At 37.1% G+C, this 15759-nt stretch overlaps 1 long non-coding RNA gene across 1 annotated transcript in view; it reads right to left on the reverse strand.

The window, feature by feature from the left end:
* Positions 1-584: 584 nt before the first annotated feature.
* The window catches only part of LOC130680143 (uncharacterized), a 112243-nt gene continuing 97068 nt past the window's right edge, over positions 585-15759 (reverse strand). Inside the window, exon 3 of the long non-coding RNA XR_008993183.1 lies at positions 585-1216. This is a non-coding gene — a long non-coding RNA (uncharacterized LOC130680143). The remainder of the gene's footprint in view (positions 1217-15759) is intronic.

Genomic DNA, 15759 nt, shown 5'->3' on the forward strand with positions numbered 1-15759 from the left:
AGGTCATATTCATGCAATCGACTACTGCTCAGCAATTAAAAGGAATCAACAAGTGATGCATTCCACATTGTGAATGTCAGAAACATTATGCTGAGAAATGAGAACAGAAAAGAGTGTCAGATGTCATATGTGACTCCATTTATATGAAACTCTAGGAAAACCATTTAAATTGTAGTGTGGAAAGTCATTATCTATGGCCAAGGATGGGGGAGAAATTGTTGAAGATATGAGGAATCTTTTGGCAATGATGGAAATGTTCTACGTCTTAATTAGGGCGGTGGCTACATGTGTACACGTACTTGTCAAAACTCACTAAACTGAACATCTAAAGTGACTGTATTATACTGTAGGTAAAGTATGCCTTAAAATAAGTGATTTAAAAGGCAATACACAAAGGAAATGTTTAGGAGCCACTCTATTATGTAATACATAAATACTAGAAAATTGTTTTGGGGAAAACTTTATCTTATTTAAAATGTTTTTAGATAATTAACCATAATACTACATCTTGAGGAACCTGTTCAATTTCTAATAATATTGATCTTAATCTCTTAAAGTCTGTAATTAAAATTGATATCTGTGGTTATTTTAGAAAACATGTCCAGGTTAGCAATATATACATGAAATAATATATACATGCATAAAATTACACATGATTCAATTTTTTATGGTTGTATATATATATTGTCTAAACATATAATTATAAAATACCATTTAATCCATGTTTTGGTATTTGAACTTCAGCAAATTATCCAATAACAATGGCTTCCTGTTGACAAACTTTTATTATTTTGCCTGATCTCTCTGTAGCAAGAATGCAATTTATCATTAATAATTATAATCCAAAGGCAAATAAAAAACAAAAAAACAGTCTGAAGAAAGGACCAAATTGTTCTTTGTCACTCTGATGCTTGTGGGTTTGATTTTGCCTTGGTGAAATGAAAATGGTTGATGGATTTTAATTTCATTGTAGCCCTTTAATTCTACAGTAAATAATTAATCTTTTATGATGAAATGTAGCTGTGTTTAATAATTCTGTCATTGTCTTTCATTGTGGCTCTGATTCTTAAGACCTTTTGATCCTTAGATTAGACTTCAGCAAATTTCCTTTCGATGTGCAGACAGACATCTTTCATCAGATGTAGGATTAGCCAGGATTAGCAGTCTTTCAGAGACAGGGACAGCCAGCATTCTATCTTCTGCACGGATCCTTTTTCTGTGGATTATAGGGAGATGCAATATATGACATTTATTTTTCAATTCATGATTTCTTTAAAACCTAAGAGAGTAGAGAAAAATAGGGTGGTGAAGAAAACTGTGGAAAAATTTAAGACAATGAAGTGTAAAGTTCAACTCTTGAATTTGGAAGGAAATAGAAGTACTGAGTGTTCAAAGAATTCAGTAAAAAAACCCTGACCTTCAAAATTTAGGAAAAAGAGAGAGAAGAAAAAGAAGCTACTTCTGGTGATAAAATACCAAATAAAAGATTCAAAATCATTAAAATGATGAATATTTGGTGAATCAATAAAATGATGAATATGATTATAATGTAAAATAATTACAAAATAATTTTGACATAGATGATATTAAAATGAAACAAAATGATATATTAGGAAGAAAAATAGAAGTACTGAGTGAAGTGTAGAGATGCAGAAGTTTTCCTGAGAAATAGTACCTTTCTTGAATAAACCACTGGTGTGCCTTGCTTTAACAGGGCCTTTCAAAGCTCATACAATTTTCCAGAATGAAGTTTCAAAGAGAATATGTTTAAGGCCAAATAAAGTCTCCAGAATTTTCCATGAATTTCCAGGAAAGAGATGTGAGGATTCCCTTTGCAGTCTAATTGTTCTTTTAAATCATTAGTGATTTAATCTTGTGAATGGAGTAGTATCTTTCACAGCTCTTGTCTCTGGAAAACATATGCCTATATTTTATATTACTTTTGTGGGAAGAGAAAGGGCATCATATAAAAATTTCCAACATCTTGGTGTTGTCTAGTCTCTCCAAATATTAGTACCACTACTGTTTAAGCAGTGTGGTTCCAGGGGGTGTACATGGTATGCACAGGCACACACACACACACACACACACACACATGTGCACACATATACAACCTGGCTCAGTAGAAGAAAATGGGTAGTCCGGAGAGAAACTCAGCTATTAAAGTCAGCAGGGTGTCCGCACTCATGGCTCTTTCGGATTCTGTGGGCAACTCAAGCCTGCATCTCAAGTTGGCAGTTTCTGAGCAGATGCCATTTCTTCCTTGGGCTGAAAGAGCTGCACATGAGCCTGGCAATGCGGTGTCTTAAGCATCTCTCAATGTAGGCATTTTCAACAAAGACGTACTTAGGCTACAAGAAAGACTATCATTAAAACTTCCCAGAATTTAGTCTCAGTCAATACAGTGACATGAGTATCTACACTATCATCTACATGATGAAGGGTAGACTCTCTGAAGCAATGAAGAGAACCTGTCAGGAGCAATAGGATAACTCACCTTCAAAGGCAGCCCTCCCTCCTGCACCACCCATCCTTGGCTTTCTAGTCGCTCACGCCCTTTAGCATATAGTTTTTCTTAAAACTCCCTTACACCCTTTTGGTCTTCTGGTTAAAATTCCATTGGTCCTATCATCTATAGCAAAATACATACATACACACATATATACATAAATATTAGATTTTATCATCATTTTGAGTATAAAATATTTGCTTTTGAATAAATAAACTTTGTAATTATTATTTTTTTTGTAGATAATTATTTTTATTGAAGGGTAGTTGACACACAGTATTACATTACATTAGTTTCAGGTGTACAACACAGTGATTCAACATTTATATACATGATAATTCTAGGTACCAGCTATCACCATACCAAGTTGTTACCATATTTTGACTATATTCCTTATGCTATACATTACATCCGGTTACTTATTTATTTTACAATTGGAAGTGTGTGCTTTTTTTTGTGTGTGTGTGTGAGGGCATCTCTCATATTTATTGATCAAATGGTTGTTAACAACAATAAAATTCTGTATAGGGGGGTCAATGCTCAATGCACAATCATTAATTTACCCCAAGCCTAATTTTCGTCAGTCTCCAATCTTCTGAAGCATAACAAACAAGTTCTTACATGGAGAACAAATTCTTACATAGTGAATAAGTTACATGGTGAACAGTACAAGGGCAGCCATCACAGAAACCTTCGGTTTTGCTCATGCATTATGAACTATACACAGTCAGTTCAAATATGAATACTCATTTGATTCTTATACTTGATTTATATGTGGATACGACATTTCTCCCTTTATTATTATTATTTTTAATAAAATGCTGAAGTGGTAGGTAGATACAAGATAAAGGTAGAAAGCATAGTTTAGTGTTGTAAGAGAGCAAATGTAGATGATCAGGTGTGTGCCTGTAGACTATGTGTTAATCCAAGCTAGACAAGGGCAATAAAACATCCATGTATGCAGAAGATTTCTCTCAGAACAGGGGGGGTGAGGTTCTAAGCCTCACCTCTGTTGATCCCCAATTTCTCACCTGATGGCCCCCCTGCGACTGTGCCTGTCTTAGGTTGTTCCTCCCTTGAGGAATCTTACCCGTCTCTGGCTAACCAGTCATCTTCCGGGGCCATACAGGGAAATGTGAAGTTGGTAAGTGAGAGAGAAGCCACATTGTTTGAAAAGGTTAGCTTTTTACTTCTTTGCATATTTATGCCCTGTGGCTTCTATGCCCAGCATTTGTCTTGAGGTATCTTTACCACTTGGAAGAATTATGATACTCGGTAAATTTGATATGAGGCACGAATTCTATTTAAGGGTTGTAATTAGGAAGGAAGAAGAAAAGCTATAGAAGTAGCAGGTGGAAGAAAACATGGGAAGATTGATTATTTCTTTGACATATCTTCTTGTAGAGTAACTTCAGCATGGATAGGTTATAAACTACTAATTAAATTGCGCACACACATTAACATAATAGGAGTATAGTTACATAACCAAAGCATACCTGTAATTACCAGCCATCTCCAGTGAAACGAAGAAAACCAGTTAGGCACCTTAGGCATTTGTGAAAACTTATCTATGATATGGTGGATATTGTCCAACTGAACTTGAACAGTCTGAGAGAAATCAGACAAATTAAAACAACCCATTCCTGGGGACTGTTCACATCCCATACATTCTTTTAACAGTAAATAGTCTGTAGTTGTAAGATTTTGGAGCACTATAATTTGCACTTCTCCTAATTCTTGGTTGAGTTCCAACAGTATAGATCCAGTCAAATTTGTTCTTTTACTGTATGCACAGGCCAGCTTAGATATCTCCTTCCTCATTCCCATGGCAAGTCCAGGAACTGGTGGGATGAGTGCATCTACAGCTGTAGCAGTGTGTGGATCATTGTTGGGGTTTTTTGATGATCATCTTCTGGCATAAGTCTTCCAGAGAGTGCTGATGTTGGAAGTTCTTTTTCATATCGTATCTTAGTTCATTATCGGGGTAGCCCAATTAGGCTTTGATCCTCTGTATAAACACAAACAGACCCTTTGCCTACACTTTTATATGCCCTTTATACCCTTGTGTGGAACTCATTGGAGGTCTCCACACAGGAAGTGCCTTTTTTTTTTTGGTGCCATTAATCTACACTTACATGACGAATATTATGTTTACTAGGCTCTCCCCTACTCCAGGTCCCCCCTATAAACCCCTTTACAGTCACTGTCCATCAGCATAGCAAATGTTGTAGAAACACTACTTGCCTTCTCTGTGTTGTACAGCCCTCCCTTTCTCCCACCCCCCCATGCATGCTAATCTTAATACCCCCCTTCTTATTCCCCCCCTTATCCATCCCTACCCACCCATCCTCCCCAGTCCCTTTCCCTTTGGTACCTGTTAGTCCATTCTTGAGTTCTGTGATTCTGCTGCTGTTTTGTTCCTTCAGTTTTTTCTTTGTTCTTATATTCCACAGATGAATGAACTTTTTGGGAATATCTCTTTCTCCGCTTGGCTTGTTTCACTGAGCATAGTACCCTCCAGCTCCATCCATTTGCTGAAAATGGTAGGATTTGCCCTTTTCTTATGGCTGAGTAGTATTCCATTGTGTATATGTATCACATCTTCTTTATCCATTCATCTATCGATGGACATTTAGGTTGTTTCCAATTCTTGGCTATTGTAAATAGTGCTGCAATAAACATAGGGGTGCATTGGTCTTTCTCATACTTGATTGCTGCATTCTTAGGGTAAATTCCTAGGAGTGCAATTCCTGGGTCAAATGGTAAGTCTGTTTTGAGTATTTTGATGTACCTCCATACTGCTTTCCACAATGGTTGAACTAATTTACATTCCCACCAGCAGTGTAGGAGGGTTCCCCTTTCTCCACAACCTCGCCAACATTTGTTGTTGTATGTCTTTTGGATGGCAGCCATCCTTACTGGTGTGAGGTGATACCTCATTGTAGTTTTAATTTGCATTTCTCTGATAACTAGCGATGTGGAGCATCTTTTCATGTGTCTGTTGGCCATCTGTATTTCTTTTTTGGAGAACTGTCTGTTCAGTTCCTCTGCCCATTTTTTAATTGGGTTATTTGTTTTTTGTTTGTTGAGGTGTGTGAGCTCTTTATATATTCTGGACGTCAAGCCTTTATCGGATGTGTCATTTTCAAATATATTCTCCCATACTGTAGGGATCCTTTTTGTTCTATTGATGGTGTCTTTTGCTGTACAGAAGCTTTTCAGCTTAATATAGTCCCACGTGTTCATTTTTGCTGTTGTTTTCCTTGCCCAGGGACATATGTTCCAGAAGAGGTCACTCATGTTTATGTCTAAGAGGTTTTTGCCTATGTTGTCTTCCAACAGTTTAATGGTTTCATGACTTACATTCAGGTCTTTGATCCATTTTGAGTTTACATTTGTATATGGGGTTAGACAATGGTCCAGTTTCATTCTCCTACATGTAGCTGTCCAGTTTTGCCAGCACCACCTGTTGAAGAGACTGTCATTTCGCCATTGAATGTCCATGGCTCCTTTATCAAATATTAATTGACCATATATGTCTGGGTTAATGTCTGGATTCTCTAGTCTGTTCCATTGGTCTGTGGCTCTGCTCTTGTGCCAGTACCAAATTGTCTTGATTACTATGGCTTTATAATAGAGCTTAAAGTTGGGGAGTGAGATCCCCCCTACTTTATTCTTCTTTCTCAGGATTGCTTTGGCTATTCAGGGTCTGTGGTGTTTCCCTATGAATTTTTGAATTATTTGTTCCAGTTCATTGAAGAATGTTGCTGGTAGTTTCAGAGGGATTGCATCAAATCTGTATATTGCTTTGGGCAGGATGGCCATTTTGACGATATTAATTCTTCCTAGCCACAAGCATGGGATGAGTTTCCATCTGTTAGTGTCCCCTTTAATTTCTCTTAAGAGTGACTTGTAGTTTTCAGAGTATAAGTCTTTCACTTCTTTGGTTAGGTTTATTCCTAGGTATTTTATTTTTTGGATGCAATTGTGAATGGAGTTGTTTTCCTGATTTCTCTTTCTGTTGGTTCATTGCTAGTGTACAGGAAAGCCACAGATTTCTGTGTGTTGATTTTGTATCCTGCAACTTTGCTGTATTCTGATATCAGTTCTTATAGTTTTGGGGTGGAGTCTTTAGGGTTTTTTATGTACAGTATCATGTCATCTGCAAATAGTGACAGTTTAACTTCTTCTTTACCAATCTGGATTCCTTGTATTTTTTTGTTTTGTCTGATTGCCGTGGCTAGGACCTCCAGTACTATGTTAAATAACAGTGGAGAGAGTGGGCATCCCTGTCTAGTTCCCGATCTCAGAGGAAATGCTTTCAGCTTCTCGCTGTTCAATATAATGTTGGTTGGGGGTTTTTCATAGATGGCCTTTATTATGTTGAGGTACTTGCCCTCTATTCCCATTTTGCTGAGAGTTTTTATCATGAATGGATGTTGAACTTTGTCAAATGCTTTTTCAGCATCTATGGAGATGATCATGTGGTTTTTGTCTTTCTTTTTGTTGATGTGGTGGATGATGTTGATGGATTTTTGAATGTTATACCATCCTTGCATCCCTGAGATAAATCCCACTTGGTTATGGTGTATGATCCTTTTGATGTATTTTTGAATGCGGTTTGCTAATATTTTGTTGAGTATTTTTGCATCTACGTTCATCAGGGATATTGGTCTATAGTTTTCTTTTTTGGTGGGGTCTTTTCCTGGTTTTGGTATTAGGGTGATGTTAGCTTCATAGAATGAGTTAGGGAGTATCCCCTCCTCGTCTATTTCTTGGAAAACTTTAAGGAGAATGGGTATTATGTCTTCCCTGTATGTCTGATAAAATTCCGAGGTAAATCCATCTGGTCCAGGGGTTTTGTTCTTTGGTAGTTTTTTGATTACCGCTTCAATTTCGTTGCTGGTTATTGGTTTGTTTAGATTTTCTGTTTCTTTCTGGGTCCGTCGTGGAAGGTTGTATTTTTCCAGGAAGTTGTCCATTTCTCCTAGGTTTCCCAGCTTGTTAGCATATAGGTTTTCATAGTAGTCTCTAATAATTCTTTGTATTTCTGTGGGGTCCATCATGATTTTTCCTTTCTCGTTTCTGATACTGTTGATTTGTGTTGACTCTCTTTTCCTCTTAATATGTGTGGCTAGAGGCTTATCTATTTTGTTTATTTTCTCGAAGAACCAGCTCTTGGTTTCCTTGATTTTTGCTATTGTTTTATTCTTCTCAATTTTATTTATTTCTTCTCTGATCTTTATTATGTCCCTCCTTCTGCTGACATTAGGCCTAATTTGTTCTTCTTTTTCCAATTTCGATAATTGTGACATTAGACCATTCATTTTGGATTGTTTTTCCTTTTTTAAATATGCTTGGATTGCTATATACTTTCCTCTTAAGACTGCTTTTGCTGAGTCCCACAGACGTTGGGGCTTAGTGTTGTTTTTGTCATTTGTTTCCACATATTGCTGGATCTCCATTTTGATTTGGTCATTGATCCATTGATTATTTAGGAGTGTGTTGTTAAGCCTCCATGTGTTTGTGATCCTTTTCGCTTTCTTTGTACAGTTTATTTCTAGTTTTATGCCTTTGTGGTCTGAAAAGTTGGTTGGTAGGATTTCAATCTTTTGGAATTTTCTGAGGCTCTTTTTGTGGCCTAGTATGTGGTCTATTCTGGAGAATGTTCCATGTGCACTTGAGAAGAATGTGTATCCTGTTGCTTTTGGATGTAGAGTTCTATAGATGTCTATTAGGTCCATCTTCTCTACTGTGTTTTTCAGTGCTTCCGTGTCCTTACTTATTTTCTGCCCATTGGTTCTATCCTTTGGCGTGAGTGGTGTGTTGAAGTCTCCTAGAATGAATGCATTGCAGTCTATTTCCCCCTTTAGTTCTGTTAGTATTTGTTTCACATATGCTGGGGCTCCTGTGTTGGGTGCATATATATTTAGAATGGTTATATCCTCTTGTTGGATTGAGCCCTTTATCATTATGTAGTGTCCTTCTTTATCTCTTGTTACTTTCTTTGTTTTGAAGTCTATTTTGTCTGATAATAGTACTGCTACCCCTGCTTTCTTCTCTCTGTTGTTTGCCTGAAATATATTTATCCATCCCTTGACTTTTAGTCTGTACATGTCTTTGGGTTTGAGGTGAGTTTCATGTAAGCAGCATATAGATGGGTCTTGCTTTTTTATCCATTCTATTACTCTGTGTCTTTTGATTGGTGCATCCAGTCCATTAACATTTAGGGTGACTATTGAATGATATGTACTTATTGCCATTGCAGGCTTTAAATTCGTGGTTACCAAAGGTTCAAGGTTAGCCTCTTTAGTATCTTACTGCCTACCTTAGCTCGCTTATTGAGCTGTTATATACACTGTCTGGAGATTCTTTTCTTCTCTCCCTTCTTAGTCCTCCTCCTTAATTCTTCATATGTTGGGTGTTTTGTTCTGTGCTGTTTCTAGGAGTGCTCCCATCTAGAGCAGTCCCTGTAAGATGTCCTGTAGAGCTGGTTTGTGGGAAGCAAATTCCCTCAGCTTTTGTTTGTCTGGGAATTGTTTAATACCACCATCATATTTGAATGATAGTCGTGCTGGATACAGTATCCTTGGTTCAAGGCCCTTCTGTTTCATTGCATTTAATATATCATGCCATTCTCTTCTGGCCTGTAAGGTTTCTGTCAAGAAGTCTGATGTTAGCCTGATGGGTTTTCCTTTATAGGTGACCTTTTTCTCTCTAGCTGCCTTTAAAACTCTTTCCTTGTCCTTGACCTTTGCCATTTTAATTATTATGTGTCTTGGTGTTGTCCTTCTTGGATCCTTTCTGTTGGGGGTTCTGTGTATTTCCATGGTCTGATCGATTATTTCCTCCCCCAGTTTGAGGAAGTTTTCAGCAATTATTTCTTCCAAGATACTTTCCATCCCTTTTCCTTTCTCTTCTTCTTTTGGTACCCCTATAATACAGATATTGTTCCTTTTTGATTGGTCACACAGTTCTCTTAATATTGTTTCATTCCTGGAGATCCTTTTTTCTCTCTCTATGTCAGCTTCTATGCGTTCCTGTTCTCTGATTTCAATTTCATCAGTGGCCTCTTGCATTCTATCCATTCTGCTTATAAACCCTTCCAGAGTTTGTTTCATTTCTGCGATCTCCTTTCTGGCATCTGTGATCTCCCTCTGGACTTCATCCCATTTCTCTTGCGTATTTCTCTGCATCTCTGTCAGCATGTTTATGATTCTTATTTTGAATTCTTTGTCAGGAAGACTGGTTAGGTCTGTCTCCTTCTCTGGTGTTGTCTCTGTGATCTTTTTCTGCCTGTAGTTTTGATTTTCATGGGGATTGGAATAGTTTGCAGAGCTGGGACGAGTGACGGCTGGAAGAACTTCCCTTCTTGTTGGTTTGTGGCCCTCCTCTCCTGGGAGAACAGCGACCTCTAGTGGCTTGTGCTGGGCAGCTGCGCACAAACAGGGTTTCTGCTTCCTGTCTGGCTGCTATGGAGTTTATCTCTGCTGTTGCTGTGGGCGTGGCCTGGCTCGGGCGGCTGCTCCAAAATGAATGAGTTGCATTGGAGGGGGAGCGGCCTGGAGGCTATTTATCTCTGTAAGGGGCCTCTGAGCTCCCTGCAGCCCAGGGGTTAGGGTGCCCAGAGATCCCTGGATTCCCTACCTCTGGATTAAGTGTCCCACCCTGCCCCTTTAAGACTTCCAAAAAGCACCTGCCAAAACAAAATAACGAACACACACACAAAAAAAAAATTTGTAAAATTAAAAAAATTTAAAATGGCCGCTCGTTTTTCTTTATTCTCCAGCACCAGCCTCAGGCATCTGCTCACCAGTCTTGCTGCCCTGTTTCCCTAGTATTGTGGTCCCTATCCCTTTAAGACTTCCAAAAAGCTCTCGCCAAAACAAAACAGCAAAAAAAAAAAAAAAAAATGGCCTCTGGCGCCAGGCCTCCGGTACCTGCTCACTGTTCTTGCTGCCCTGTTTCCCTAGTATCCAGGGCCCCCTGCGCATGCACTGTGTCTGCGCTCTGGCCGGATTGACTGGGGCTGGGTGTTCAGCAGTCCTGGGCTCCTTCTCCCTCCCGCTCTGCCTACTCTTCTCCCTCTGGGAGCTGGGGGTGGGGCGCTCGGGTCCCGCGGGGCTGGGGCTTGTATCTTACCCCCTTTATGAGGCACTGGGTTCTCACAGGTGTGGATGTGGTCTGGATGGTGTCCTGTGTCTTCTGCTCTTTATTCTAAGAAGAGTTGTCTTTGTTATATTTTCATAGATATATGTGGTTTTGGGAGGAGATTTCCGCTGCTCTACTCACGCTGCCATCTTGGCTCCAATGTAATTATTTCTTTTAAGGAAAAATAAAATGTCCTAATAATAAGTAGCTTGGCTATTTCCAGTTTTACATCCAAGCTCTGAGCTATGGGCTTAATTCAGGCTATAAAAACTGACTAGGCAACTGTGAGACACAGATGTCCTGCTAAATACAATTCCAGTGATAGTTAGATACACATGTTGCCAATGGAAATCCATTTGTTTTCTCCCCCCAGTGTCATACTGTAGAGTCTCTTCTTTGCAATGCAGCCTGGGTTACTTTTTTACTGTCCTCATATCTTTTCATTGACTTTTTCTAATTACAGTTTCTTGCAGCTTCACAGGGAGGCTTTGGATACCTCAGATGCTGCTGAATTAAGGGAACGTAATATGTCCTTTAACCCAAAAAATTTTTTCCTATGTGCTTAAAATATCTGCCACTTATGCAGCACATAGAATATGCCACATGCTGATCTCAGAATGTTACTTGTCCTAGTCTGTTTTATCCTCCCAGCACCCCTTGAAGTATGTTTTGTTTTGCCTTCTCATTTTACAAATGGGGTAAACATGGCACAGATAGGCTAGGTAAGTCACCTAATGTCATACAGCAGGAAGTGGTGAAATTGGTCTTTGAGTCAAAATGTCTGGTCTTAAGTGTATGCTCATCCACTACTCTCTGTTGCCTTACAGTGAAAGTCTTTGGCCCAACCTCTTCACAATCATGTCCTAAATTCGGGTTATTTCTTTGGAATAGCATTTTATTTGCAGTTGTTGGTCCTGTTATTCTTAGAAACACAAGCAGAGCTGATGCATCTTGATGCTGTCTTAAAGCAATATAGGGAGCTGGAAGCCAACATTCCGTTGCCCAAATGGCATCACTGAGACAGTATGATTGCTGCAAGTTCAAGGCTGGGCCATCTACCACTGAGAAGCACACTTCTCTTATCAACGGAAGCTCACAGCAGTGCTCAGACCATTTTGACTCCTTTGATTAATTCTGTATTTAGGAGTTTTGCAACAGCATTAAGATATAGGTAAAACCTGCCTGTCTCCTGAACCCAATGCCTCTGTATCTGGATGTACCTTGATTTTGACTCATAATCACAGTCTCCTCTGGTCCAAAGGTCACCAGTAAACCTCATTTGCCCTTCCTGTACCAAATTTCTATTTTTATTACTTCTAGATATTAGCTGTTAATACATACATACATATATATATATATATATATATATATATATATATATATATATATATATGGAAGTATCCCTTGTCCACCATTATTTGCCAATCCTACACCAATGGTCTTATTTCTGAATTGAGAAAAATGTGATGAGGTTTCCATTAAATTCTGGATAACAGCAAATTCTTGACCATTTTCAGTTTTATTTCTTTATACCTCATGATCCTGCCCACAATTAATGTTTGGGTATATGTCTTTGAAAACCTACTGCTAATATATATGGATTTGTATTTAGACAGCTCTTCCTCTGCCTTCCATTTTAAATGTGATTTTTTAATTTTTTAACCATAAATATATTAAAAATATCAACATAAGTAAATATTTCAAGAAATGTTATCCAGGTTAAGTGACTTTCAGTGTCATAATTTTGTCTTTCAACCAAATAATCTGTGTTCTCTTTGTGTTTCCTTTTGCCTACAGCCCTTTCTACATGATTTGGCTCCAAGCAGTGGACAGCCATAAAGGAGAGGAAAGGCCTTAGGGGACAAGAGGAGAGAAAATGGCTGTGTTACTACACGGCAGTTGACATCCTACGTGGGTCTAGGCTTTCTTGAACATACTCCCAATTTAGTTTTCATATTCACTCACCATCCTCTGAAACTACCAAAGATCTCCAAAATTTCCTGTAGCAACTCCAGTAATCAATATGAATTCTCATTACTTACCTTCTCAGTAACATTTGTCAAGGCTGATCATACTTTCCTTTAAAAATCTGATGACTCAGTTTATAGGACACTACTCTCTTTTTCTTACTTTCATTACATTACATTATATTACACCATTCATTTTCTTACATCCCTGGTGACTCCTTTGCAGTCCCCATTGCTGCCTGTCATCTTACTTTAGATGCTGTAGTTCTCCAGAGCTCAGGATTCAGACCTCTTATTTTTCTCACCTTATTTATTTTGTAGGTAATCTCATGCAGTCCCATGCTTCAAATATCCATTCACTCATGGAGGTTGGACTTATATGCTTAGTCTGAATCTTGATCCTGAGATCCACTCTCAAACACCCAATTTCCTACTTAACATCTTCACTTATATGTTTCAATCCCATACTAATTCCTGACTTTCCTCCACAAACCTCTACTTCCATTTTTCTTTGTCTTGGTAACAAACCTTATTCAGTTGTTTAGGCCAAACACCTCAGAATCACTGTTGCTTTACTCTTTCATAAATCTTTCATCTCAAGTGAACATCTAATTGATTAGAAGATCTTGTCAATTTCTAATTTATAGGTGTCTTAGTCAGCTCAGTCAGCCATAACAGCTACAAAAAATGAGAACTATTTCAGCATAAATGTCACACAATTTGATCAAGATCTGTAACCTTGGAAACTAAAAACTCCAGTGAAATAATTCATAGAATATGTAAATAAGCATAGAAACATATGATTTTCATCAAGCAGTCATTCCCTAATTACCCCAACAATCACAAACCTAGGCAACATTTCATGTAAATAGAATTATACAATATGAGGTCTTTGTGACCAACTTTTTTCACATAGCATAATGTCTTCAAGGTTCATCCACATTGTAGCATATATCAATACTTCATTCCTCTTTACTGCCAAATAACATTCCATTGTATGGATATACCTCTTTTATCTAACCATTCATCAGTTGATGGTCATTTGGGTTGTTTCTGCTTTTTGATTATTATGAATATTGCTATAAACAGTCATGTAAACATTTTTGTGTGGATATATGTTCTCATCTCTCTTGGGACATACATTTCCAATTCTACCTAAGAGTAGAATTTCTGGCCAAATAACATTCTTGAGTTTATATGGCAAATTGAGTATGATACACTGAATAGCTGCCATACTGTTTTCCATAGTAGCTATGCCATTTTTCATTCTACAGTAAGTACATCATTTAATTCATCAGTGGTGTTTGAGGGTCCCAATTGCTTCATATCTTGAATATAACTTGGATGGTATGAAGTGGGATCTCTTTGTGGTTTTGATATATACTTCCCTAATGACTAATGATGTTGAGCCTCTTTTCATCTGCTTATTACCCATTTGCATATCTGCTTTGGAGAAATATCTATTCAGATCTTTTGCCCATTTCACATTTGTTCAATTTTTTTGAATTGTAGAGTTCTTTAGATACAAGTCTCTTGTGTATGATATGCAAATATTTTCTTTGATTCTGTGTAGTTTCTTTTCACTGTCTTAATGGTGTTCTTAGAGGCACAAAAGTTTTAAATTTTGATGAAAATTCAGTTTACTGTATTTTCTTTGGTCACTAGTATTTTTGGTTTTATATCAAAACTTTACCTAACTCAAGGTTCATAAAGATTTATCCTATATTTTCTTGCATGAGTTTTATAGTTTTAGCTCTTACATTTAGAGCTATGACCCTTTTGAGGTAATTTTGTATATGGTGTGAGGAAGAGATTCAGTTTCATTCTTTCTCATGTGAATACCCAGTTGTTCCAGAACCATTGGTTGAAAAGACTGTCCTTTCCTCCATTGAAGTGTCTTGGAAGCATCGTCACAAATTAACCAAAAGTAAATGTGAGGATTTATTTATTGACTCACAGTTCTATTGCATTGATCCATATTTTTAGCCTTATACTGGTGATAAACTCTTTTGATTACTATTGCTTTGTAGTAAGTTTTGAAATCAGGAAGCATATGTCCTCCATCTTTGTTCTCTTTTCCAAGTTCATTTTGGCTAATCTGGGTTCCTTCCTTTTCCATATGAGTTCTAGGTTCAGCTTGTCAGATTCTGCAAAAAATGCCAACTGTATTTTGATAGGAAATGTGTTTAATCTATAAATTAATTTGAGGAGTATTGCTATCTCAACAATATAGTCTTCTGATCTATGAATATAGAATATATTTCCCTTTATTTAGGTTTTAATTAATTTTTCAATAATAATTTACAGGTTTCAGAGGACAATGTTTCAACAACATCTTTTGATAAGTATATTTTAAATAAATTTAGCAAATAGGTAAAATATTTTAAATTAAAGTATTTTTTCCAATTTTCTTGTAAATGGAATTGTTTTCTGAATTTAATTTTCAGATTCTTCATTTCTAGTATGGAGAAATATAACTGATTTTCCTATTTTGATCTTATACCCTGCAACATTACAGATTTGCTTATTAGTTCTTGCTCTTTTTGGATTTCCAGGCATTTTCTACATACAAGTTCATGTCATCTGTTAGTACAGATAGTTTTATTTCTTCCTTTCCAGTCAGGATGCTTGTTATTTTATTTTCTTGCCTTATTTCCCTGTCTAGCTCCTGTGTGACAAAATGGAATAAAAGTGGTGAAAAGGAACATTATTGCCTTTTTTTCTTAATGTAGGGGGCAAGCCCTGTGTCTTGCTCCAAAAAGTGTGATGTTCGCTGTGGGGTTTTCATACATGCCCTTTATCAGGTTAAGTTCACGGTTATTCTTACTTTGTTGAATCTTTCCTTCATGAAAGAGTTTTGGGTCTTTCCAAACTTTCTATGTTTATTGAGATGGTTGTGTTTTTATCATTATGTCATTAATATATAAATAAGTAATAAATAATATATATAAATATATATATTTAATAATAAATAAATAATAAAAATGTGATGGATTACATTAATTTATTTTCAGATGTTAAATACACTTTGATTTCTGGGATCAATGTCATTTCATCATGGTGTATAATGCTTTTTACATGCTGATAGATTCCATTTGCTTGTGTTTTGTTGAGGATTTTTTCTATCCTTGT

Source organism: Manis pentadactyla, chromosome 2, assembly GCF_030020395.1.
Source record: "Manis pentadactyla isolate mManPen7 chromosome 2, mManPen7.hap1, whole genome shotgun sequence".
Lineage (NCBI taxonomy): Eukaryota > Metazoa > Chordata > Mammalia > Pholidota > Manidae > Manis > Manis pentadactyla.